The 27,535-nt window shown below is 38.8% G+C and overlaps 1 long non-coding RNA gene across 2 annotated transcripts in view; it reads right to left on the reverse strand.

The window, feature by feature from the left end:
• LOC308685113 overlaps positions 1–27,535 on the reverse strand; it is a 60,816-nt gene that overhangs the window by 15,845 nt on the left and 17,436 nt on the right. Inside the window, exon 2 of one of the 2 annotated variants that reach the window (XR_014029426.1) lies at positions 13,366–13,466. The exons of the other annotated variant lie outside the window; for it this stretch is intronic. This is a non-coding gene — a long non-coding RNA (uncharacterized lncRNA). The remainder of the gene's footprint in view (positions 1–13,365; positions 13,467–27,535) is intronic. 2 annotated transcript variants of the gene reach the window in all.

Here is a 27,535-nt window from a genome sequence, read left to right on the forward strand (position 1 = left end):
TATTGACAAGAAATACATTTTATTTAATGATATTAATATAATTATTTCATTATAAGTTAAGAATTTAAATACATTTTTACTATTAAGTAGTTTTTATTTTAAATGTATTTATTGCATTATATATATTCTGCATTTCATATATTTGCTTACATTTCTGCTAAACTAATTTCGATACTTTTATTAGTAGTGAAATATATTTCAGAAGTTCTTTTGTTGTAAAGTAATTGTTAATAGTTTACAATGAATGATACATGTTTATAGAGTGTGGATGAAATGTATAGTAATAAGAACAAGGGATACATCTAATAAATGTGTGGTTAACCCATACACAAAAGAAATATATTTGAAATATATTTTCAGTATATATTTTGGAATATATGCAAATATTTGAAATTGGCCCAATAAATATATTTCACACTTAACATCATATATGTTTGTTATATTTCAGAATATATTTCAATGTATTTTTTTTTCTGTATGGGTCCCCAAAAGTTTCAAGATATATGTGGCATATATTCCAAATACATTGAAATATATTCTGAAATATAACAAAAATATATGATGAAATATATTTATTGGGCCAATTTTAAATATTTGCATATATTCCAAAATATATACTGAAAATATATTTCAAATACATTTCTTTTGTGTATGGGAAGCGTGAAGAACATGCAATGTGGATGACGGCACACTGTCTACTGCTTCAAACTAGAAAGAGTATTTCATAACATCATGTAGATGTCAATGCTCCGCTGCAGTGTTTGAGTTGAGCCCTTATCTGTGCTCTTTCTCTTAAAGTTATCTCTACCGAGTTAAAATGTTACAGATCCATTCGGCTAAAACATTGACTGACCAAATGTCAGTCTCCATTAGGTCCTCTTATATCGCCAGCAACCACAGAATGAACAGCAGTTTGAAGATTCAATGTCAATGTTAACAAATCTTTGTCAGTTTCAGTGGAAATATCAGGAGTATTTAATTCACTGACATCTAAAAGTTGAATGCTGATGAGAACAGCAGGCTTTCCAATCAGTGAAACAAGAGCTGTCAAAATTATGTAATCATTTGTACAATCAGAAATTAAGTTACATTTATATTTATATATATATATATATATATATATATATATATATATATATATATATATATATATATATATATATATATATATATATATATATATATATATATATATAAATATAAATGTAACTTAATTTCTGATTTTGGAGGCCAGGGCAACACCTTGAACTTTTCATCATGTTCCTCAAACCATTCCTGAACAATGTGTGCAGTGTGTCAGATTGCATTATTCTGCTAAGAGCTACCACTTCCACCAGGGAACAATTGTCATGAAGGTGTTTAGGAAGGTGACAAGTCAAATTTACGTCCACATGAATGGCCAGACTCAGGGTTTCCCAGCAGAACATTGCCTAGAGCATCACACTTCCTCCACCAGCTGGTCGTCGTCCCACAGTGTATCCTGGTGCCATAACTTCCCCAGGTAAATGCCGCACACACTGTCGTCCATGTGATGTAAAAAAAAAAAAACGAGACTCATCAGACCAGGCAACCTTCTGCCGCTCACATGCCCATTGTAGTCGCTTTCAACGGTGGACAGGGGTCATCATAGGCACTCTGATTGCTCTGTGGCTACACAGCCCCATACGCAGCAGGGTGAGTGTTAAGACACATTTCTCTCATAACCATCATTAACCTTTTGTGTGGCTTGTGCCACAGTAGACCTTCTGTTGGCTCAGACCAGACTGGATAGCCTTTGTTGCCCTTGTGCATCGATGAGCCTTGGGCGCCCAACACCCTGTTGCCGGTTTTTGGTTTGTCCCTCCTCGGACCACAGTTGGTATATTCTCACCACTGCTGACCGGGATCAACCCACAAGCCTCACCGTTTCAGAGATATTCTGACCCAGTCGCCTTGCCATAATAATTTGGCCCTTGCCGAGGTCGCTCTGATTTTTATTCCTGCCTATTTCTCCTGCATCCAACACACTGATCACAAGAACTGATTGTTTACTTATCTAACCTACCCAGACCTTAATATGTGGCCTTGTTAGGAGATAATCAACAATATTCGCTTCACCTGTATACAATATTCGGCTCATTACTGTATATATACACATCATTACTTGCACCATCTCGATATACAAAAATGTGCGCCTCAATCATTATTTTCAAAGAGATTTCAAACATATTTTCCCAGTAAATTGAAATGAGAAATTTTGGGTGGGTTATTCCATTTCACATTTGAAAACGTGAACTAAGCTTGCCAGGTCATACAAAGAATAAATTAATTAATTCATAAACAGACACAATCATAAGGGTCTAAAAGAATCCTCTCTGCTTTTCATTTTATTTTATTTTTGGTTTTGTCACATGATAACGTCACTTATGTAACCTAGGTTCCCTGAGATAACGGGAACGAGCATTATGGGGGGAATCTCCTGTTTTCTCAGAATTCTGAAGCCTGATTGGTTCACGTCTATAAATTTCACAGACAAATGGCATTTCAGCCCTTCAAAGCGGGCGGGCTCAGCTGCCTATAAATATGCGCAGAAATGCCCACTTGTCAGATCTTTCGACTGAGGCAGCGCAGTAGCACAGCAAGCTACGCAATATAAAGACAACCACCACCCTGTGGTCCATTCGGACTAAGACACGATGGCCCCTGAGTACTGAGCGGAACTGTTTGAAGGCCAGCACTAACCGCCATCATTTCTAGGTGATTGACATGCCAATTTTGTCCCATAAGCCAAAGGCTATCTTGCCGTCGCACAGGGCACCCAGGCCCGTCTTTCCTCCTGGAAACTGAGCCCAGTCTTACCCCGTTCTGGTAGAAGCAGGGAGATCTCCAAGGTGCCATAGCTCTGACACAGCTGTGGGCCACCTTGATAGTATATCGGCCTACGCGCCACTCATTGGGTGGGACGAGGTCTTTCAACCAGTGCTGGAGTGGTCGCATGTGGAGCAGGCTCAGCGTAATGACTGAGGAGGCTGCTGTCATGAGGCCTAACAGTCTCTGGAACCTCTTGAGGGGATGGAAAGACCCTACTTTAAACAGGGTCGCCATACTCCTGACTTACAGGGCACGCTCTTGTGAAAGCCTTCTTCTGACCAGAGTCGAAGACCACCCCAGAAACAAAATTCGTTGTCTGGGGAGTAGCGAGCTCTTGCCAAAATTGAAGCCCAGCTCGTTCATTTGACTGAGTAGCTGGGACTTGTCGGTGCATAGCTCCTGTTTCGACTAGGCTATGAGAAGCCAATCGTTGAGATAATTGAATATAAAGATTCCCCTCTACCTCGTAAAAGTACGCAGTGCTAGAGAGAGTCCGAACGGAAGGACTTTATAATGGTATTTTGAACACAAATCTCAAGAAAGGCCTGTGATGTGGAGCTATCTGGATATGAAACCAATTCCCAATCCAATTCCCGATACAAACCAATTTGCATAAGGTTTTGTTTGATATTTAACATTCTGAAGGGCCGTCTCATGAGGGCACGATTCAGACATCCGGAGTCGAGTGGCAAATGGATGAAGAACTACAGGCTGCATCTCACGCTGAGGCGTGGAGAACAGCGCCTGCTACAGCATTGAGAGGAGGAGAAATGCTCTTTTTGTGAAAATGTAAAGAATTTATTTGGTGCGCTTTAACAGCGGGAAACGGTTTGTGTGCGCAAAATGGCAGGGTGGTCCCAAAACCGGCAACAAACAGCATTTCCAGCACCCTGAACTGAAAAGGGGACTGGTAAATGGGGATGTTTTGGGTGGAGTCCGGCTTTGGCTAGACTTAACCCCTTTCTCCTCCATCCTGAGGCCTCAGGACTGCTTGGCTGCACCAGGTCTAACTCCAGTCTGGGGCTAGGCCCTTGACACTTCGGAAAAGGGTAGCGAATGGCCGAGTGGAAGCATGGTTTGCGGTGCCGTATTGGGGTGACTGGAGGCTGCAGTGTAGCTGGCTCTCTTAGGCAGAAAGTGCCTCTTCCACTTCCTGCACGCATAGCATCAGTCTACCGACGGGAAACGGGGGAATCCCCGTAAGAATATAATTTTTTGAGGGGTGAACTAAAGATGAGTGTCATGCCAATGACATCAAGACACCAATACAATTATAATTTTATACTTTTTCTTATATTAAAATAGAAAAATATGTGCCACTAAAACAACTATTAACTTTAAGGGACCACTGAACTTTGATGCATTGACATGATTTCCACTGAAACAGGAAGTTAAAGGTCCCGTTCTTCGTGATCCCATGTTTCAAACTTTAGTTAGTGTGTAACGTTGTTGTTAGAGTATAAATAATATCTGTAAAATTATAAAGCTCAAAGTTCAATGCCAAGCAAGATATTTTATTTAACAGAAGTCGCCTACAAAAAACGGCTGGATTGGACTACATCCCTCTACTTCCTTCTTTAATGACGTCATTAAAACCGTGTTTTGACTAACCTCCGCCCAGGCGTCTTGATGGCGAAATGTCAACAGGCGTGGTTGATGTTTATCTATAATCGGATACCGCAAAAGTTTAATTCGAAGTTGTTAGTTTGCTCTGTCCATTTCACCACGGACTGTTTTTCTAACCTGGGATAATATCAAGCAGGCTTCTCTCAGCGTTTCATACTGACGAAGGGGACAATTTCAACTATATTCCAGCAAGCGGTAAGTAGTGATTTACTATGGAAGTAGCGATCAACTTCACATCGTTTCTCTTAGTAGGATGAAAATAATCTTACTTAAAATGTGATTAATATACAGAAAGCGATCAAAGAACAATCCCTTTCCAATCGCCCAAGCTGTCAATCACACAGCGCGAGTTTATCTGGACACTTGCCAAAACTCGTTATGAAATCAATGACGCTGTTACACTGCACAACGAATCTCTTACTGTATTTATATACCTCATGTTTGCATTGGTGAAATCATTAGTGAGTGCAGAAACTGCGTTGCAATGATAAGATCTTTTTTCACGCGATCAACAGGCTGTCATCTGCTCAATGCTCATCACTTCAACCTTTTATGTGATTGAAACAGATCTAAATACTTAAAAAACTTCTCACAATTTGTTAATCCCGATAGCTGTAATAGTAAAAACGTATAATAGCTGTAATAGTAAAAGTTTTCCAGATAGTTCCACATGTAATGCCAGATATTTAATATGCAAGCATGTCAGCCAATCACAGCAGAGGGCGTTTACATTGAAGTCTCACAGCAGACACGCCCCTTCAAACAGAGCGTTCAAATCAGGTGATGAAAACAGGCTAGGAAAAATGCCTTTTATTTCTAAATTATAAAAAAAATTGATCTAAAAAACATACTAACATTATAAGGGCACCCCAGGAAACATTATAAAATAATAAAATAATCCATGGAATGGGACCTTTAAGGCTGGACATATTGAATGGCTCCTCCACCTTTTTAAATACCAATAGCGTTTAGTTTACCTCACAGACTGCAAGTCGTACTTGACAGCTCCATGGAAGCAAATCCAAGCGCTGATGATATGCTGGATTCAATAGTAGAGGTGTGAATAAATTCTAGCCATTCATTAACCATTGTACAGTTGGAAACAGGAATAAAACTTGAGCATTTGAGCAACCGAACACACATCTCAAACCCATATTGCTCTGTGTCAACGCTTGCTTTGGCCATGTGGTGTTTATAGCATAGGGGGCGGGACGCTTTAGATTCAAGGGGCATTTGATAGGACAGAAGATGTGATGAGAAGCTGAAGTCTGCGGGGATGTCAATCTGTGATCCATTTTAGGGGAAAGTGAGAGACTGTAAGTTTTGAATGCTTACGTATATCTCCTAAATGCAAATTTTGTCATTGTTTTGGAACACACCAGCTTATTCAACCTTAAGGCTAACATATTCATACTAAAAGCTAAAAAACGTACATTTTGATGTCAGGGGGCCTTTAAGACCCAGTTTGATTACACGGTTTACAGCAGGGGAAAAATGGCATAAAGGGATGTACAAATGACAATTATTCTTTGACGTAAACTGGACAGTAACACCCAGTTTTCACTGAGCAGATACAATGACTGTTTGTGCACGATCTTCTTTATGATAATATATCAAGGCCATTTGATTTGGTTTTCAAAGGGTCATCAGAAGTGGCATTCACTTCCTGTACTGTAATCTACTCAGGAGATCTCTTTATGAAGAGCATTATGCAAAGCATTTGATCCCTGTTCCTCTCTGCCCAACCTACCATATGTCAACAGGATGTTAGTCTCCCTAGGGCAATCCACGGGTGAATGAGAGCATTTTTGCCTACTGTTCCTTTTTACTATGAATTATCTAAGAAAACTGGCCCGGACACTGGAAATTCAGAGGTGTAGACTGTATTTTGCATACCAAAAAAAAAGTGTGCAACCGATGGTAGGTCCTGCCTCAGACCATAGAATGTGAATGAAAACACTGGCATGCTGGTATTTAAAGACACGCTGTGTAAACGCGGGAGCCAGACTGCCCAGGCGGGAATTTTGTGGAGACGTGTTCAGAACCACGGACAGCGCATATTAGTTTGACTGCTGAAGGATACACTAGAGCTGTCTGTCAGGAGTTTGACTGTTTCCATGGGAGTAATGCAATGGGGAAGGATTGAAACATGTTAAATAATTCAACGGCGAGAAGAGGCAAGTGAAGAGGCTTCAGTCTTAAATAAAATTATTAATTTAAACAAGTTATACATCAAAAATATACCTTTCATTAAGGCCAGATACTGCAGGTAAATAGGGGACTTTTGTCATTTATTGTTTTTTGTGAAGATCTTGCACTGAAACTTTACCAGTTAATTACATACATTATTGCAACTATTTTTTTGCATCGCAAGTTTTGGAAAAAAAAAATATGTTTAGATATGCTATTAAATATGTGATTATTAACATATATTTAAAAAAAAATCTAGATATTGAAAAGTTACATTCATAATCTATTTCATATTACAACATAGAGTTACAAGTTTTTAAAGAACAGATTTAGTATATTATATATTTTTTCAATTTAAAAACATCAGAATAATACATACTACAGTTTTTCTCAGTCACTTTGGAACATTTCTCATTAATTTGAACAAATTGCTAATGCTTTGGTACATTGATTATGTACAATTGTCTGCTGTTTCCTACATTATCAATTGCTTATGTCATGTTGATCAAAATTATATATATTATACTGGTTCTTTGTTGAATAGTCTTACCCTCCAAAATATCAAGGCATTAGTTCATTGCGTTAGTCATTAAAGGAGAACTCCGGTCAATTTTAACATTGAGCTCATTTTTTTGTACATTTGGAGTGCTGTCAATACAGAGAACAACTACAAAAATCGGTGTTGCCTACACCGAGTTATTCTATTTTAAAAATTTGCACCCTGTTGACTTCAATGGGGCAAGTACTAAACCTGCTTTTAGGCTCTTAACATCCTTGATGTGTCATTACAAGTGCACAGAAAATGTGAGTGATTCCTTCAGAGTGAACACGGGTGAATCTGACTGCAGTAGATGTAAAAGATATGTATAAAAATTATGTTATTTAAGCCAGCGCAAATACCTGTTTACATCCTGTTTTCGGGTGAAGTCCAAAGTAGTCGATTGCCGAGTTCACGCGCGTGATCATAGGTAACTAAACCTATGCGCGTGAACTCGGCAATCGACTACTTTGGACTTCAACCGAAAAACAGGATGTAAACAGGTATTTGCGCTGGCTTAACATCATTTTTATACATATCTTTCACATCTACTGCAGTCAGATCCACTCGTGTTCACTCAGAAGGAATCACTCACATTTTCTGTGCACTTGTAATGACACATCAAGGATGTTAAGAGCCTAAAAGCAGGTTTAGTACTTGCCCCATTGAAGTCAACAGGGTGCAAATTTTAAAAATAGAATAACTCGGTGTAGGCAACACCGATTTTTGTCGTTGTTCTCTGTATTGACAGCACTCCATATGTACAAAAAAATTAGCTCAATGTTAAAATTGACCGGAGTTCTCCTTTAAGTGCAAAATGGTTGAACCAGTTGTCATAATCTGTCAAGCGTATTTTCTACACACTGTACAATTCAAATGTGTCTTGAATTAATGAATTGGTGAATCTTAACACCAATGAAGGGAATGTAGAGTATGAGATCAATGATCAACCAGTTCTCTAAAATTGCTCAAAGGTGCATCTCATGAACCATCAGTTGGCAAGCATATATAGACAGCACAACACTGTTACAATTTCTGACAATGGATGAACAACCAGGAAACGAACAGGGTCAACAGCCGGGTGGAAGAAGAGGAGTAAGGATGCGTGGAGGAAGGGTAGGGAGGTAAAACAGAGGAAGAGGCAGAAGGACGTAGGCACATCCAGATTTGATGTAGGACCTGTGCCTGGAGAGGACGACAACACAGTCCTGAAGTGTCAACTAGTCTCTCCCCTGTGAAGGCCCCCTTCTCCTTCCCTTTACCTCTGTACAGATAAAATAGTTCCGATTCACATGGCTACTCGGAAACGATAAATAATTCTGTATTATAAATGTTTAAGGCCAGACCAGTCATTTGTTTAGGTCAATTTGTAAAGAAAGACTACACGCCTGCGCACATTTATATTCAGTTCCGTTGTAAAGATCATCAATGATGAAATAAGTTCATTTCATCTATAAAGCAGTTCTGAAAAAAATTATGTCATCATCCAGCTCAGTCCAGTTCTGTGAGGAGGACCTGTCTGGTTCTTGTGGTCTTTGTTGAGGATCAGTGCAAATGACATTTGAGGTTATTAAAACAGTAACAGTCCTGCCCCTCGACTGCCAAAAATAAAATAGTTTGAGCGAGCAAAAGCAGCAGGCGAGAGGAGATCAAGCGCGAGAGCGTGGGGAATGATCATGCGCGCGCGAGGGCTTGTATTGCGTGCAGATGAGATGTCATGCGCGCTCGCAGGGTTTGAATTAGCTTGCGAGTTCCCGTTTCCTCGCGTGTAGATCTGTTATCCTCTCGCGAATGTCATTTACTGCGCGCACCAGCATCGGTTGTGCGCTACGTTAATTTTGTCATTGATTTGCCGCCATAATCAGTGCCGATGGCTGTCATGTCGACGAGGCATTCAGGGCTGCGCTTTGGTCGTGTCTAGTTACAGGTCCGCCATATGATCTGAATATCGACTGGATCCAGCTGACTACGGTAACCTCGGGTTAAGGATAAGACAGACAGACTAACATTAAAATAGATGCCAGTCTTCTTACGATCTAACAAGTACATCAGGTGTTACAGGAGGTGTTACAGGAAGCGTTCCCGGTTCCGGTTTACCTAATTTATGCAGCCTAACAATCATTTAACTGATTTGAATGATAGAAATTTATAATGTGTTATGTGTATGCCAGGTGAATGAGATCTGTTTTTAGTCTGGATTTAAACTGACAGTCTCTCCCAGTCTGCTTCTCAAAACATGCAAGGAAGACTGTTCCAGAGTTTAGGTGCTAAATAGAAAAAGAATCTATCGCCTGAAGTCGATTTCGATATTCTATGCATTATCAACTGGCCAGAATTGTGAGATCACAATAGATTTGGGTTAAGAGAAGTTCTGGGTAAACTTCATAAAAAGCAACATTTTGAGAAAAAAGCTGGGAAAAAAAACATTTGTCAAATACTACATCTAGATCGGATTCAGAACGATGATCAAAACATATCAACTATGCATTCCATTAATGTTGTGAATTGGTATGTTTCGTCGGGGCGCAAAGAAATATAGAGCCGAGTATCATCAGCTTAACAGATAAAACTAACGCCATGCTTCCTAATTATACAGTATCTACCAAGGGTAGCATGTACAGGGTGAAAAACAGCGGTCCTAGAACTGAGCCTTGCGGTACTCCATACTGAACTAGTGATCGATAAGACATCTCTTCATTCACTGCTACAAATTGGTAACAGTCAGACAAGGATCATTTGATCCATGCCAATGCAATTCCACTAATGCCAACATAGTTTTCAAGTCTATTCAAAAGAATGTTATAGTATTACTGTAAATGCAGTACTAAGATCCAGTAACATTATTAGAGAGATACAACCACAATCGGATGATAAGAGCAAATCATTTGTGACTCTTATGAGAGCTGTCTCAGTACAATGGTACGCTCTAAATCCTGACTGAAAATCCTCGCAGATAACATTTCTTTCTAAAAAAGGAACACAGTTGTGAGGATACTGCCTTTTCTAGTATTTTTGACTGAAAATGTAGATTCGAGATTGGTCTGTAATTAACTAATTCTTTAGGATCAATTTGCATTTTTTAACAAGAGGTTTAATAATAGCCAGCTTAAAAGTTTTCTGTACGTATCCTAATGACAAAGATGAATTAATGATATTAAGAAGTGGATCTATGACTTCTGGAAGCATCTCTTTCAGTAGCTTAGTCATTATAGGGTCTAACATGCGTGTTGTTGTTTTTTGTGATTTAACAAATTTAGACAATTCCTCTCCTACAGCAAGGAATGAATAGAATTGTTCCTCAGGAGGTCTATAGCACAATGTCTCATGCGATACTGTAGTAGACGGTTGCACGGTTATAATTTTCGCTATAATAGTATCAGTCTTGCAAGTAAAGAAATTCATAAAGTCATTACTGCTGTGCTGTTTGGAAACACCTGAAGTTGAAGCTTTATTTCTCATTAATTTAGCCACTGCATAAAATAAATTCCTAGGGTTGTGCTGTCTTCTAAGAGAGTCGAAAAGTAAGCAGATCCAGCAGTGTTTAAGGCCTTTCTGTATGCAATAACACTTTCCTTGCATGAAAAGCGAAATACCTTGTTTTGTTTTCTTTCAGCTACGCTCGATCAGATGAAATAAGGGCCACAACTGTGTTGTAAATCATGGCCTTACAAAGGCAGAGGCAACCCAGAGGGTGCAGCCGAATGTTGGGAGAACAATCGTGTCCTCAATAATTCACACGTTTTGTTGACAGAATAGGTATATCCACCAATGTGCAATGCAAACACACACACGCATATACATACTGTACAGTATAAATACAGTGTACGTATATACGTGTATATATACGTGTGTGTGTGTGTGTGTGTGTGTGTGTGTGTGTGTGTGTGTGTGTGTGTGTGTGTGTGTGTGTGTGTGTGTGTGTGTGTGTGTGTGTGTGTGTGTGTGTGTGTGTGTGTGTGTGTGTGTGTGTGTGTGTGTGTGTGTGTGAAAAATAGTGTGTTTTGCATTACTGCATTTTTTCCTAGATAGGACTGCAAGATTCCCTCACAGGGGTGGCAGAGGACCCACTTTCACACCTCAACAGGAGAAGGCCATTTGCACTATGGTCAGAGCAAACAATGCCATTAGACTAAGGGAGATACAGAGTGCCATTACAACAATGTCTTTGAAAACATCCAATCTGTTAGCATCTATCGACAGGGTGCTGACTATCAACCGTCTGTTAAGTATCAACAGGGTGCTGAAGAGTCACTACACGAGCATGAAACAGCTTTACAGAGTACCATTTGAAAGGAATACGAGTATGTACAGGTAAAACATCTATGTGCACACAGTAACAACTTTAAAGCAACATTTTATAGTAATATATATAGTATATAAAGTGTGGTTTGTACACGTTTGCTATGACTGTAGAAAAGAACATGCAATATGTACAAGTTTGATGTAACTATCTTTTTTTTTATGAAAATGCATGTTATTCATAAAACTAATTTAGTGTCTTATGGGATATAGCATATAATGGAATTGGAGTCAAGGGAACCATCTCACATCTTCATATATATGTGGATGAGGCCGGCTTCAACCTGACCAGAAGCAGAAGGTGGTCGAGATGTCATTGGCCACAGAGCTACTGTTGATTTGCCAGGGAATATCCAATCCGATCTCACGGCAATTCGTACGTATTTTACGAGGTGGCTAATTCGTATGAATTCATACGACCTCTATTGTACGAATTCGTACGATTTTTGCTAAATCGTACATATTTTACGACTTGCCCAATTCGTACAAATAACCTACCCCTGACCCCGCCCCTAAACCCTACCCATCACTGGGGTTTAGAAAAATCGTACGAATTAGTACGAGTGAGGTCGTACGAATTAGCCACCTCATACACCTCATACAAATTCGTACGTATTGGTTGAGAGATAGCGTTGGAATATAACTATGTGTGCTGCTATTATGTTGAGCTAACTCATATTCCCCTTACAGGGCCATACAACAGACAGCAGTTCCTCACATTCTTAGAGACCCTCTACAGGGCTCACATCCCCGATGATGAGAGGGGTCCATTTCAAGATGATTTACCAAAGTATGTGGTAATTTGGGAAAATGTGAGTTTCCATCGCTCAAACATCATCAGACAATGGTTTGTGATCCACTACAGGATGCTGATGGAATTCCTCCCACCCTATTTCCCATTCCTTAACCCAGCTGAGGAGTTATATTCAGCATGGAGGGGGAAGGTCTATGATCGCCAGCCACAGGTCACTTTCAATCAATATTCCACATACAGTAATGTGTAAATTTGTACTGTTGAAATTGATATGCCATACAGAGGAAGTGCAGCCTTGAGCATTTTCAATAATTGGTCAGGCCATACTGTTATATTGACAACATGGCTAAGCATTTTGACTATCTCGTATGTGAACAATGACACGTTCATTGACAGAAATACCTGCTACTGAAGTAAAGATTTTGAGTAAGTTACAGGTTTTTACAGGTAATCCATTGTGTGGTGCAGTTTGTACGAATTGTTTTGAGAAATGCGCTTACTGGTTTGCAAATGTAATGTACCAAATGAAATGTAAAATGCACAAAATTAAATGTACCAAAGCGACTGAGAAAAACTGTAAAATGTGAAAATATTGCCATGTTTTTAATGAGGAAATAAATGGATTATTGACCTAAAATGTCTATATCCTTTGGGCATGAATGAGGAATTAACTCTAAATTGTTTTCTATAAATGTTGGTTGGATGACTATGCTTTTCAAAGTCTAATCATGTGACATGTCCACCTTAAGTAAGGCAGATCAATGATATTGTTGAATATTAAATGTCCCCAACTAAGCAAGCCAAAGGCGACAGTGGCAAGGAACCAAAACTCCATCAGTGACAGAATGGAGAAAGAAACCTTGGGAGAAACCAGGCTCAGTCGGGGGCCAGTTCTCCTCTGGCCAACGAGCGATCAGTGTATGATTATGATCCAGGCAGCATTACAGGTCAGAAGTCAGATTGGATCAGAACATTCAGAATATTAAAGGACATATCAGGACATTGTGGTATGTATAATTATGTAGACTATTTATGTAATTATTTTTTTATGGGATAAAGTCAGATACCGGTAAATTACATTGATTATGGTAATAAGTTTGTAAATTACCTCAGGTGTATGCTTGGTAACACATGGCACTGATGAAGGGTTGAACCCGAAAACGTTTTGCGCACCTTGCACTTTCTTGGACTTTGCACTTCATTTGTGGCCTGTGGACAATACAATCGTGTGAGCTTTTTGGCCTATTTTCGTGTGCGGATCTTTTTCAGATTTGTCATGTTTTAATCCAAAAATGGTATACAAGTAAAAAAAAAATAATAATTGGTAATCAGTAAATGTATTGGATTAAAGGAACACTTCGACTTTTTGGGACTTTAGCTTATTCACTGTATCCCCCAGAGTTAGACAAGTCCATACATACCTTTTTCATCTCCGTGCGTGCTATAAGTCTGTTTGACGCACCCACCGCTAGCCTAGCTTAGCACAAAGACTGGATGTAAATGGCTACAGCTAGCATAGTAATCCCAATAAGTGACAAAATAACACCAACATTTTCCTATTTACATGTTGTGATTTGTATAGTCACAGCATGTACAAATAACAAGGTCATATGAGACACAGCCATTTTTTAAACGTTTAAATACTGGGAACTATTTTCTCAGAAGGCGAAGCATTGCTACTTGGGCGGAGTGATTAGCGCAGCACCCGAGAAGCGCCGTGGTGAGGAGCAGAGAGTTCGCTCAGAGTTGGAGTAATAGAGTCAGCAATTACTAGATAGTAAATGCAAAGTTTACAATCATGGGTGTTCGCTGTATTGTAAAGAGCTGCGACAATATACAGGGGAGATCAGGTAATACCATGATGTTTCATAGAATTCCAACCAAAAACGCTGACCTGATGAATCATGGCTACTTGCTCTGGATATAGATCCAAACACACCTGTAGACATCATCAAGGACATCATCGCGTTTGCTCAGAACATTTCACTGAAGACGACTATTTTGAAAAAAAATGGAATTTGCCACACGGACCATGAAACGTGTGCTGAAGGATACGGCCATACCATCTACGATAGTAAAGACAGGACAAAGTGGATCACCTGCGGCTGCGGTAAGTGTTCCGGTATGTTTTTAGATGACTAGCCTACTGTTACAGTGCCATTAGCTAGATGTAATGTAACCTTAGTGACACTATTACATGAATAGGGTGCTCCCTACTATTACAGTTGTTCCGAGAAGGGTCTGGCTGCAGACCTGCACTTGCACTCCCAGACATGCACGCTCAGACACCAGCGCTTCCTCTATTGCAGTGGTTCCCAATCCTGGTCCTGGGGACCCACAGCTCTGCACATTTTATATGTCTCCTTTATTTGACACACCCAGTTCAGTTCAGAGCTCTTTCCTAACGAGATGATGATCTGAATCAGGTGTGTCAAATGAGGGAGACATACAAACTGTGCAGAGCTGTGGGTCCCCAGGACCAGGATTGGCAACCACTGCTCTATTGGGTTAGTCACGTTGGTTTTGTTGACGGAACGGCGCTTCTCGTGTGCTGCGCTAATCACTCCGCCCAAGTAGCAGTGCTTCACCTTCTGAGAAAATAGTTCCCAGTATTTAAATGTTTAAAAAACGGCTGTGTCTCATATGACCTTGTTATTTGTACACACTGTGACTATACAAATCACAACATGTAAATAGGAAAATGTTGGCATTATTTTGTCACTTATTGGGATTAGTATGCTAGCTGTAGCCATTTACATCCAGTCTTTGTGTTAAGCTAGGCTAGCGGTGGGTGCGTCAAACAGACTTATAGCACTCACGGAGATGAAAAAGGTATGTATGGACTTATCTAACTCTGGGGTATACGGTGAATAAGCTAAAGTCCCAAAAAGTCGAAGTGTTCCTTTAAGCTCTAAAATATACATAATCTTAATAACATTTATTTAAAAGCATAAGTAAATGCTTAAAATTAGTTTCATGGAGAAATATAAATGAATATAATATTTATCTAGACAGACAGACAGACAGACAGACAGATAGATAGATAGGGGGACGGACAGATAGTAGTTAGTATTGAAAAAAAAGCATTCCTTGAGTGAACCTATCCGTTTCAAAGCAAGTGAGAGAGAACGGGAACAAACAGGAAAGTGTGAGGGAACACAGAGCAGAGCCGTGCTGACATTTCACATACATCTTCCTCTGATGGGCCGTCACACCAGTCCTTAAATATTCACATCCCATCAACATTGACAGACAGGTCAAGGTGAGCCAGGACGAGGGTTTGATAAGACAGCCGCACTGAAGTCTAACCCAATGTTTATGGGGTGGATTTCTAATTTTGAAACTGACACAAATGACCCTTGCGTATAAGAAGTTCACTCAATTGTATTGAATGTGCACTTGTAGTGTACTTCAAATCTTAAAAGGATATATTTTTTTTAAACTGTACTTGAAGATAATATAATATTGATGAAAAAACACACTAAAGAACACCTTTTAAAATGTGAATTTTGTAATATCAAATTAAAAGTTTCACTTCAAAATACATTTGGAATAATTGCTTTTTAAAAGTTATACAAGTTGCTTTTGATGTGTTGACGAAAATACTTGAGCACAGAGTACTTGATTTTAATTTTTACATTCTATATCATGTTAATCATGTTATTCTATATTACATTTAAAGTCAAAATATTCAAAATACAATACACTGCAAATTCATCATTACAAATGTGTAATTACAGATATATTTAAACACATGACACAAATTTCAATAGAAATGACATTAAAGATTATATTTTTCTATATAAAAGTATTTTAGATTACTTAAATGCTTGTCAGTACAAGATGTACTTAAGTCCTAATTAAGTGGGTATAAAAAGGACTATATCAAATTCAGGTAATCATCATTGCACTTCCTTCGAGCTATTTATTAAAAGTGTTTTTTTTTTTTTATAAGGACTGGCATGTTACATTAAAAGCAAAATATTCCTGACGCATTAAGATTTCAGAACTTCGTAAACAACTTTTGACATTCTGCAAAACTTTCCAAAAAGCGCCCACGCTGAACTTCAGCACACTTTGATTTAAGTTAGACTAAATTAAGCCTCTAAGAGGAAGTGAAAGTGCTGGCTTATGTTTAAAGAAGGGTGGATTTCTATTGCACAACTTAGCAAAAGGACCAGGACCTTTATTTTAACTTAAATTAGTTTTATTTGAAATAAATAAAACAAATCAAAGCCATTTATCGGAAAATTGAACATAGACAAATCTAGTGACATTATTTTCCACTCTTTCTATAAAAGCATTTTCGGGTATTTATTTAATCTTAATCAGTATGGAATGGAAACAACTGGGAAAAAATAGATCATTATTTAATGAAAAGTTAAAAGCTAAAAATAGTTAAAAAAGCCAAAAAAAAAAATGTAAATTCCATCATTATTTATTGACCATCATGTTATTCCAAAACCATATGCCTTTCTTTCCTCCACTTAAATCCTGGCTTAATGAGAGTGAATGAGGGCCGCGGCTTCAAAATGGCAAAAAGCATCATAAAAGCATAAAAGCCTCAATAATAATGATTCAGATCTTTCAGCACAGTCTCACAGCAAAAAGGTCCTGGTTTGAGAACAACTTGCATGATTCTGCTTCGGTGTTCAACACAAGAAAGAAAGTCATACAGCTTTGGAACAAACGCGAGTAAATGACGAATGAATCGTCGTTTTTTGGGTGAACTGTCACTTTAATTTAAAGTCCAAATCCAAGTCAACATCTGGCACTATTTCCAACCTTGCCCTCTTTATTGCAAGCGTTCACAGCATTTCCTTGTATGAACCTTAAATACACACAGTGGTCCATCTATATTACAGATGAGCAAATGGCACAGACGGCTACTGTAACCTCACAGGTGGTGCTTCTCCAGATATAAGCAAAACCGCACCTGCATTAGTTTCCCCAAACCTTTTACTGGCTCGGAGAGCACAATTTACTCATTTTATCAGACATTGTAGCTCTTTGTGAGCAGAAACCGGCGCTGGATTCATTACCGCTGAACATCTGCACCCAATAACACGCTGACTGCTGCATGTATTATGACAGTGTTGCCCAACTGAACGGCATGTCAGCGTCCATCTTTATTAGCTCAGAAGATGCCGATGATACACGACATGTCAACGCGGAGTCAGAGCCACGCTATGGATCAAAACACAAGAGCCTCTGTGAGAGAGCAATCCACAATCCTTCTGTCTGATCACTACAATGTGAACGAGATGTTTTCAAGACGTCTTCTGTTGACGTAAGAGCGAGCCTGAAAAGCATTCCGCAAATTCTCGCATCTCGCAAACCTGGGAGTGTTTACAAACACACTGCGCTAACATGTCCTTTTGTTAACAGGGCCAAATAACGTCTACTACTTTGACTAACAAAGCAGGGTCTTAAAAACGCATTTGAATTCTTTAGCACAGCCAAACACGACTGTTTACTTTCCCTGGAAAGAGCTATACCGCCTGTCACGTTTACAACAGAAATGCGCGTGAACAATGGAGAACGGCCAAAAAAGATGCTGGGAAGTGACCCGCATTCCCTCAAGACAGTCAAAAAGAGAGACGTTTTTCCCGTTTCGCTCCTGATAAGCTCGGGTCAGGCCCCTGTGATCTGGTGTTTACACTGTGGCAAACACTCGAGCCATTTCACTCTCATTTCCCCTTTCGCTACCCTCTGGAGAGAGAGAGAAAACATTCCTTCATGTTTCCAACTCCAGCTGAGGTGGGTTCAAACTCGGGAAAAGTGATGTAATTTCTCGAAAAAAATAACGAGGCTGCTGATGTGGACGAGCATTTAACGATGCCACCTGATGGAAAAGACATGTCTCAGTCGGTAGGGTTCAGATAACCTTCAAAGGGCGAAGAAAAAAACCAGCGAGATCATCACTCGCCTCGTAAATCACCCGAAAACAACACTTAAATAATACGAAAAGTATTTATAATGGCGCAAAGGCCATGCAACTCAAAAACAACATCGTGTGATGGTTTTTAATGGAAACCCTACAAGGTTACATGAAACTTTAGTTCCTCTGGATAACCACAGGAACAGAGAGATTTATTACCATTCATTAACTATGGGTTGTATTTGTCCACTAAAACATGAAAGGCACAGCGTGTACTACAAAAATATTTTTGTTTTCTGTTCCTAAAGTGGAATTTAGGACACAAAGGCCAATTTTCTTAACTTTTGGATGGATTCCTGAATGTATTTGAAACTGGATTGGCGGCTAGAGACGAACATATTATCAAAAAACACACAGGACGCTCATTCACTTAGATAAATAATGAGTGGCTGACAAAAGTTTGGGACAAATTGTTAAGTCTTGTCTCACCTGTTTTTTTTGAGCATTTAACAAATTGAATTGCACAAAAAAATATTTCCAGGTCACATTTCAATGAAAGCTTGCATTCTGCATAAAATGTATTATAATAAGTTGTAATTGTGTGAAATGAAGTTGTAATGGTCAGATTTAGGGCCCTATCTTGCACCCAGCGCAATTGACTTTGTACACCGACGCATGTATCATTCCTATTTTGCACCCGCGCACAGCGGACTTTTCCCTCCACAGACGCACGTCGGTAAGTTAGGAAATACACTTGCGCTCCCCAGGGCGGTTCAGCGCAAAGAGGAGGCGTGTTCCGGCGCAAACGTTCCTTCATGCTATTTTGCAGGTTTAGAAAACAATTGCGCCACTAACCAGGAAAAAATAGTTTAAAGTCAGTGGCGCGTTGCGCATGTTATTCATATGCTATTCTAAGGGCGCATGCTTGGCCATAATCAATGTAGCGTGTGCACAACGCGAATACACTTTGATTCTCTCATCTACACAAGCAGCAGTTTTCATTTTTGCAAATCATACATTATTACGATAGATGATAGATGATAGATGATAGATGATAGATGATAGATGATAGATGATAGATAGATAGATAGATAGATAGATAGATAGATAGATAGATAGATAATTTATTATAAAAGCATACATCTATCTTACACATTTACCCAAATTATCATACGCCTGTTTAACCGAAGTTAATTTGGGTGGGTTTCTCCATTTCAATTTAACTTCTCTCTCTTTTACGGTCGTGACGAGAGCATTGCTCTCCTTGGCTGTGAACCGCTCCTGGCGCGCGCCTGGCAAATCCGCCGTTACAATAGCAATCCGCTATGGAAAAAGCACGTCTGCTCTTAAAGGGAATGTGAGATGACGCTCTGATTGGTTTATTTCACGTTACGCCCAAACCACACCTATGAATAATGAAGCTACTTCAGACCAACCCCTTTTAGATTTGCGCCGGGTGCAAGAGTCATTTATCCCGCCGGGAAAATAGCAACAGCGCCAAGACCCGCCCACAAAGTTACTTGCGCTTTGCGCTTTGACACTTGCGTTTCAGATCGTTAAAATAGGGCCCATAAAGTCAAAATTAAGAGAAGTAACAATTACAAGAAATAAAGTCACAATTACCTTTTTCTTCTTTACTCTGAAGTAGAAATGTGCTTCCATACAGTACATTTCACCAAAAAAAATTAAGGAAATTATACTTAATTACAGAAATTATATATTTAAAAAATTACGATTTTTTGCATTGTCTTTATTTGCATGACAAATTCGTATGTAATGCATCTGGATGTATAATTGTCATTAGTTTGATCAGATTCTCTGTGTGCAAATAGTGTATTAGTGAAAAATTCAATTCGTTTTATTTAAATCAGCAGAAATTAATTTCAAAATCTTTTTTGCATTGTATTAATGATCAACTCATGATCAATCAACATTATATTTTAGTTCATCTATTTATTTTAGAATGAAATGTGTGCAAGTTCTTGACAGGTGTCGTGAGATTCCCCCCAAATAAGAAGCTGTTAATAATAAAAATGTCATGTGAAGATCATCTCCTCAGAAAAGGGAGGGCTCTTAAGCCCGGTCTAAAGAAACCAGGACCAAAGACAGGATTACTTAGTCTCTGCTCTGTTCTCAGGTTTTCAGTTCTTCTGCATTTTTCCCTTTCCTCCAGCTTTTGTCTCCTTTTCAGCCGCCTGGATTGTGTGTCAGACAATGAAACAAGGAAGAAAAAAAGCGGTCAAAGGTCACTCATTTAGGAAACTCGAGTCTTCAAAGCATGCTTTCCCATTTAAAGGGACGAATGGAGATTTGGAGAGCCTACCGCAGACTTTGCCCTCTCTGAAACAGACTGACTGATGTCATAGGTCACATTCCTCTGCAGAACTGGGCCAGTGGCCTGTATGATAGCAGGTTGCTGATTCATTAGTGAGGATTGGATGAGGGAGGGGGTTGAATGGCAGAAAAGAGCCACTTTATATCATTACTTCATTATTTTCCACGGTGCAGTTTGCATTTCTTTCACTGGGCCAGGACACTTTCAATCTATCCCTTCTTTAATCTCCTCTCTTGATTTGGAGTGGCACAGAGCTGTCTTTGTTGGCTGAAATATCCAAGCCCTGGCATGCTTGCCAAGAGGCAAGACTGGCAAGGTTGTGCAATAACAGAGTGACTGAATTATGACCTCTTAACAGGGGTAATGGGCCTTCAATTGTCAGCACAGGAGGGCAAGAACGTTTTCTGTCAAGACCAGCAATGGGAAAACAAGTGGTTTTATCGCTGGAGTAATGGAGCGGAAAACTAGAATCATGATATCACTATAGGGAACTTTATCATAAAATATTTTAAAAGGTTTCTGACATCCATTACACACCATCACGTGGATTCAGTTCTATTTGTTCCGTAGAATATGAATGGGGTAAAAGCCTTGTGCCTGACATATGGAGCAGCTGCGACCCAGGGTTGAGTCTTATCAAAAAGGTGAAAAAGGAGAGGTTTTAGGAAGAGGAGGAAAGGTTTTAGATAATGTCCTGGCTGCTATTTTCAATACAATGAAACTGAAATGGGATGGACACTATTGAGCTTTATAACGTTCAAAAGTTTGGGGTTGGTAAGATTTTTTTATGTCTTTGAAAGAAGTCTCTTCTGCTCACCAAGGCTGCATTTATTTGATTAAAAATACAATTAAACAGTAAAAGTGTGAAATGTGAAATATAATTTAAAATAAGTTTTCTATTTAAATATATTTTAAAATACAGTGTATTCCTGTAATCAAAGCTGAATTTTCAGCATCATTACTCCAGTCTTCAGTGTCACATGATCATTCAGAAATCAGTATTATATTTGATTTGCTGCTCAATAAACAGTGATACTTGTTGGGAAAACTGTGATACTTTTTTTTTTCAAGATTCTTTGATTATTAGAAATTTCTAAAATTCAATAGAATATTGATATCTTACTAGATATATATCTTACTGACTCCAAGAAAATACACATAAAATATTATTAGAAACTGAAATACACATAAAATATTATTAGAAACTGAAATTACCAAATGCCATTGGTCAATTTCTTTACATAACCAAATAAGAAGCAGTAGTTTGAATACATTATAACCATGTCAATAGTTAAAGGTGGGTTGTGCAATATTTTTCATAAATGCTTATACGGTGTATATATATAGTCATGTGAAAAAGATAGGACACCCTAATTGAATTCTATGGTTTGATGTATCAGCTGGTCCTTGGCAGGTCTTACATTAGGTCAATATAGCCTTAGATTACACTAATAGTGTAATAATAATAATAATAATAATAATAATGTGTACACAAAAAGACATATTACACAAAAATTAAGCCAAAATGGAAAAGCCATGGGTGACAAAGTACACTCTTACTGTTTCCATGGGAATTAATAGCATAAGTAGCAGTCAGGCGCTGCTAATCAAATGTCTTTGATTAACTGATCATAAGCAAGAGTGATCACCTCTATAAAAGAAGAAGTTTTGGCAGTTCGCTGGTCTGGAGCATTAACACAATGCCGTGTGTTAACACAATGCCGAGGAGGAAAGACATCAGCAATGATCTTGAAGCAATTGTTGCTGCCATCAATCTGAGAATGGTAACAAGGCCATTTCCAAACAATTTGAAGTCCATTATTCTACAGTGAGGAATATTATTCACAAGTGGAAAACATTCAAGACGGTTGCCGATTTACCCGGGAGTGGACGTCCCTGCAAATTCACCCCAAGGTCAAACTGTGCAATGCTCAGAGAAATGGCAAAACATCCAAGAGATACACCTCAGACTCAATGTTAAAGTCCATGACAGTGCAATTAGAAAAAGACAGGACAAGAATGACATGGAAGGGTTGCCAGGAGAAAGCTTATTCTCTCTAAAAGAACATGGCAGCAAGGCTTAGGTTTGCAAAGTTGCATCTGAACAAACCTCAAGACTTCTGGAACAATGTCCTTCGGACAGACGAGACCAAAGTGGAGATGTTTGCCCTTAATGCACAGCACCAAGTTAGTCAGAAACTAAACACCTCATACCAGCTGCCAATGATTTTTGGCTTGTTTTGCAGTCACAGGACCTGGGCACCTTGCAGTTATTAAGTCGACTATGAACTCCTCTGTAAACCAAAGTATTCTAGGGTCAAATGTGAGGCCATCTCTCCGACAGCAACAGCTTGGCCGAAATCGGTCTGAATGCAATGATAAGATGTCCTATCTGCCTGTCAACCTATGTATTTGCATACCTCAGACATCACAGGTTATCAGTGGATTCCCATTGATAGAATCACAGAGCGAGAATGGCAGACAAACAGAAGCCACCTTACAGTTCCTCTTGTTAAATCAAGAAATGTTAAATCACATTTCAGAGAGAGAACGAAATTGACCCGTAGGCGCCACAGTCCTTCAGACCAACTGAAATCAGTTCCCTCATTTGAACTGTACGTATGTATGACTTAAAACTAAGCTACATTTGTTATGAGAAATAACACTGTGGAAACCTCAAATATTTACTTAAAGCATCTGATAACAGCTAAACACTGAGAATATGAATAATGAATCTTAGAGGTGACTTTAAATGCTGTGTTTTGCCAGTTAGAGATATAGTAGAGCGGTTTGGAGCTCATCTGCTCCACCCATGACCTTAATGTGTTTCTCTTGGCACCTGTCGAATACTACATTTACGAAACAAATATAAAATGAGAATTCTCCTCATATTTTCTCTGATCCTCTATGCTATCCCGAGTTGTTTTCCCCTCGTTTCCTTCACATTCTTTAATTGTTGAAATCTGCGAGGGATCATGGATGATGTTCTGAATTCCAGATTTCGAAACGGTGACTGACGCTGGCATTACTGGAACTTTTGGCCGCTCAGGAATGTGAAGCCGAACGTTTCGAGAAAGTGATGTGCAAAAGCAAGTCACCCTTATCCGTGCACTACTGGAAAGGAAAACACGGAAAACTGATAGGACTCCTGAGAATGTGAGGATATTCGCTGAGTAATATGTTTTTCTTCTTGGCTACCACTGATTGTTTTCACAGAAGGGCCAACATTTTTTCAACATGCCTGATATTATTTATTTATTTTTTGGCTAACGTTAAAATGTAATGTTTTTACAGAAATAGTTGTGCATTATGGATGGATTTTACTTGTTTTGACGATAATTTGTGGGGGGCAATTTTTTTCAATGCACGAAATGATCTTTTTTCTGGCTTTGTTACTGGAATCCACGTCACAACAAAACAATATTTTCAAGACAAATTAAAGTAAGAAAAAAACACACATATACTGGCAACAACATTAACTCTTTATGAAGCTAGTCTGAAAAATTGTCCTTTGCAGCAGTTTAATTTTCTTTCTAATGGGTTTTAAAGGTACAGTCTATAATGAGTATAACAGAACCGCTTGCACATCGGGACCTGATTCAAGTTGTGAATTTTGACAGCCCCACCATAGGAATATATGACACCGATGCTAATTTTAAGGTTATATGTCATTGTACTACCAGTAAACCTGTCACTTTAAGCATTTATGTATCGGTCTTTTAAATATATTACCTCATTTACACAGTGTTTAAATGTTACCTATATGTGCAGACGGGGTTGAAAACCAAGATGTGAATATTAGCACCAGATTTAAAAAAATTTTTTTTTTAATATATACAGATATCATCAGAGCCACAGGATAAAATACTGAACTGCAACCTAAACAATTTAAAAGTGAGTTGCGAATGAAATGGCCCTGATCACCATTTTCTAAAGTGCTCCATTCTACTGATCTTCAGTTCTTGTTTATTGTGAAACCATCAAATTTACATCATAAATCAAGAGATTTACAATATAAAAGCGTGTATACAGCTTAAAATGTCTACAAATAGGCCCCTAACATATTCTTAGGTATACAATGGGTTTGTGATTGGTGAATGTTTTAAGGCAATGATTTAATAAAACAAAACACTATTAACACTGTGATTCTGCACTGTAAATGAGTGTGAGTGAGTGAGTGAGTGAGTGAGTGAGTGAGTGGATGAGAGAGTGAGTGATTGGGTGAGTGAGTGAGTGAGTGAGTGAGTGAGTGAGTGAGTGAGTGAGTGAGTGAGTGAGTGAGTGAGTGAGTGAGTGAGTGAGTGAGTGAGTGAGTGAGTGAGTGAGTGGATGAGAGAGTGAGTGATTGGGTGAGTGAGTGAGTGAGTGAGTGAGTGAGTGAGTGAGTGAGTGAGTGAGTGAGTGAGTGAGTGAGTGAGTGGATGAGTGGATGAGTGAGTGAGTGAGTGAGTGAGTGAGTGAGTGAGTGAGTGAGTGAGTGAGTGAGTGAGTGAGTGGATGAGAGAGTGAGTGAGTGGATGAGTGAGTGAGTGAGTGAGTGAGTGAGTGAGTGAGTGAGTGAGTGAGTGAGAGAGTGAGTGAGTGGATGAGAGAGTGGATGAGAGAGTGAGTGAGTGAGTGAGTGAGTGAGTGAGTGAGTGAGTGAGTGAGTGAGTGAGTGAGTGAGTGAGTGAGTGAGTGAGTGAGTGAGTGGATGAGAGAGTGAGTGAGTGGATGAGAGAGTGAGTGAGTGGATGAGAGAGTGAGTGAGTGAGTGAGTGAGTGAGTGAGTGAGTGAGTGAGTGAGTGAGTGAGTGAGTGAGTGAGTGAGTGAGTGAGTGAGTGAGTGAGTGAGTCTGGCAGACAGACAGACAGACAGACAGACAGACAGACAGACAGATAGATCAGTATAAAGGATTTTTATTTCAGACAGTTTATAATGAGCTGTCTACCACTGTCTAAGTATTTAGAAAATTAAATTAAGGAAAATACAAAATTGGCCAATACCCAAGCAACCTTGAGTTTAAAATGTTATGCTTTACCATTAAGGAATGCCATGGCACAAAACAACATGCTTTGCAAAAAAGAAGGAAATGACCACTGTGATTTAGTTGTCCCTTGTCCCTCAGAGTTAAACTGACTGACTGTAGCATGCTGAGACTGATGTGTAAGAATCAGCAGTTTTTGACTGTCTGGTTCTCATTCACATTTAATACCATCTACGACAGCACTGGCTGACCTACTCAAACATAAATAACACAGCGTAGGTTTGGTGGAGACGAGTAAATGTTCACTTAAGGCCCAAAATTATACGCCACATGAACTGTACACACGCACAGTCTGTCTGCTATGCAGGAAATAATACATGTTTACCTGCCCTGAAAATCCAGTCACATTTTGGATTGATTGGCTTAATAACACAACTGCCGTTGGGTACTGAAAGCTCAATGAAAACTCAAGAAGATTTTTAATATCATTGGGTGAATGTGGTTTGTGAGAAACTTTAAAGCAAAATAAAATTATTCATTAGTTGCGCAAAGGTTGATAACTGTGTATGCCTCTTTATGATATGTTTGCTGGTATCACTGCAAAGATGAATTAGACTAATTTTAATAATGATAATTCATAATTCAAAGTGGCAGTTTAATACAAAGACAACACTTGTCAGGGTGCTCACTTTTAATATCTGATTATTGTCTGTTTGTATCAAGAGGTGTTGGAAGGTCATATACTTCAGATAATTATTTTGATAAGGTCTGGGGTACGTAGTGCCACAAGGTTCTGTATTAGGCCCTTTGTGGAATGCTTGTACACACTCCCCCTGGGCAATATTGTCAAGAAACACGTAATGTATTGTTAAGCGGATTTTGATACCTTAAACAATAATGCTGTTTGCCCTCGATTCAAATGAATTCACATAGTTTGGTCAAGATACCTATCCTGAGTTCAACAAGCACTTGTACCTGATCCAACTTGAGCCCAATAATTGAAACAGTTCAGAAGAACTGATGCATGAAAATTATTTTAACTTCCCAACTCTTAAAATTTTTATGTAGTGTGCTTTTATCTGCTCTGATCCTGACATCTAAAGTAGTGTCGGAAGCACTCATTATGTCTTGCATTAGCTTGTTAAATTAACCATGGCCTTACCGCAACTTTAACATTTTGATATATAGCCTACTGAATAGGCTACTTGTTGAACATTCACATTCCCTGTGCTATCAACACCCAAGTCATGGGTTAAATTCCCATTGACTGATAAAATGCATTCATTGAATGCTATGTAAGTATCTTTGTCTGTCAAATGCATTATGGTGATATACAGTATAAAGTGACAAATAATGACAGTACTTATACTTTGTCATTGTCAGTAATGCATTTCGATACTGTTTAAGGGACATTACAATTACATTGACTTACAATTGACTACTGTGATCTTGAGCTCCATTTTTAGATCATTTTGTCAACTGCATATAGTTGGCTCGTTAATTGCCTCTCTTGTGGTTGGCTGATGATTTCCCTATTCTAATAGCGCCAATTGCTCTGGGACACATAGATACTGCACTGCCACTCATCATTAGTCACAAAGTCTTGTGTACAGCTTACAAACAGAAAAGACATTGTAATTTGTGGTGTGCAAGTGTACTGGCCGACCCTGTACAAGAGCAGTTTTGGATGCTGTCCCATCTACATTAATGGGGCATTAAAGTGAAACTGACAGTTTTCAGAGAAAGGGTTGGTGCAGGGGGGGGAAAAATCCAAAACTGTCCAGTTAGCTAGCATCATGAGCCTGACCAATAAGCAAGTTGTTTTGATCAAGGGACACAATGGTATCAACATATCTTTTCAAAAAATTATTACCACAGTAAGAAATAACACAGGGATCAGGAGAAAGATGACATTAAAAGTGAAAAAAAAAAAAAAAAAAAAACGTAGATATCTAAACTCAGACTTGTAGCCTGTAGTGACTTAGAATTTAACTTTTACTTATATTAAATTATTAACTTTATTAGGGGGTATTTACAGCTCCAGTTGATTCTCAAGCTCAACCTCTATCTTGGGCAGCAAACCAAATCTCTTTAG

This window comes from Scardinius erythrophthalmus, assembly GCF_964197995.2.
Source record: "Scardinius erythrophthalmus genome assembly, chromosome: 24".
In the NCBI taxonomy this organism is placed as follows: domain Eukaryota; kingdom Metazoa; phylum Chordata; class Actinopteri; order Cypriniformes; family Leuciscidae; genus Scardinius; species Scardinius erythrophthalmus.